We start from the raw sequence: 792 nt of genomic DNA, 5'->3' as shown, positions 1-792 counted from the left end.
TAGTCAAAGCAGAGAGCCTACATAGCAACAGATGGCTGTCTTATTGGCTCCTGCTTTTGACATTTAAGACATCAGTTTAGTTTTCATTTCTGTACTTTAATGCGGATCAGTTGCTCAACTGCAACCTCCTGCTAAGATTCTAAGTTTCATGAGAGCAGGCACCAAGTTTGATGGAGGCCCTCATCACCACTTTTCTGAAACACTGCAACAGTCTATTAACATGTCTTCTCACTTCTATTCTACTCCCTTCTCCAAACATTGTTAACCCTTGAAACTATTTTTCAGACACGGAGTCTCTCTACTATGTGCCACAGAGGGTGGTAATCACAGAGTAGCAAAGGAATTAAGACTTTCATTTTTTCTTTTTTAACGTAAGTTTTCATTCATATTTTCTGCTTTTCACATCACCAAAAAATAGCAACATTTCATGAATTTGCGTGTCATCCTTGCACAGGGGCCATGATAATCTTCTCTGTATTGTTCCAAATTTAGCATATGTGCTGCTAAAGCGAGCCCAGATCAAAGCTTTCAAAGATGTGTCTATAGAGCTTTATTGTTTCATGTGATTTGGCCTAGTCAGAGGTAGAGAGCACCAGATGCTTACCACCCAACAAAACTTTCCAGAAGCCACAAAGATTTCTCTTGACCTCCTTTCTTACGGTGAACACAGGAATAATTCAATACACCCCTCATTAGGTTATCCCTCCATCCTGTCCCCCACCACAAAATCACTTATTACAATGGTAGAGGGATATTATCTTACCACACATCATAATATTTAAGACATTATGT

At 39.3% G+C, this 792-nt stretch overlaps 1 non-coding gene across 1 annotated transcript; it reads right to left on the bottom strand.

Annotated features, from left to right (window-relative positions):
- Nucleotides 1-409: 409 nt before the first annotated feature.
- On the bottom strand, nt 410-516 carry LOC144456455 (U6 spliceosomal RNA). The gene has a single exon (XR_013485542.1). It is a non-coding gene; the product is annotated as a U6 spliceosomal RNA (small nuclear RNA).
- Between the last annotated feature and the right edge of the window lie 276 nt (nt 517-792).

Source organism: Phascolarctos cinereus, unplaced genomic scaffold, assembly GCF_003287225.1.
Source record: "Phascolarctos cinereus isolate Bilbo 61053 unplaced genomic scaffold, phaCin_HiC Scaffold_3;HRSCAF=262, whole genome shotgun sequence".
Taxonomy (NCBI): Eukaryota; Metazoa; Chordata; class Mammalia; order Diprotodontia; family Phascolarctidae; genus Phascolarctos; species Phascolarctos cinereus.
Note: the sequence above shows the minus strand (reverse complement) of the source record. Positions and strands in the feature narration are given on the sequence as shown.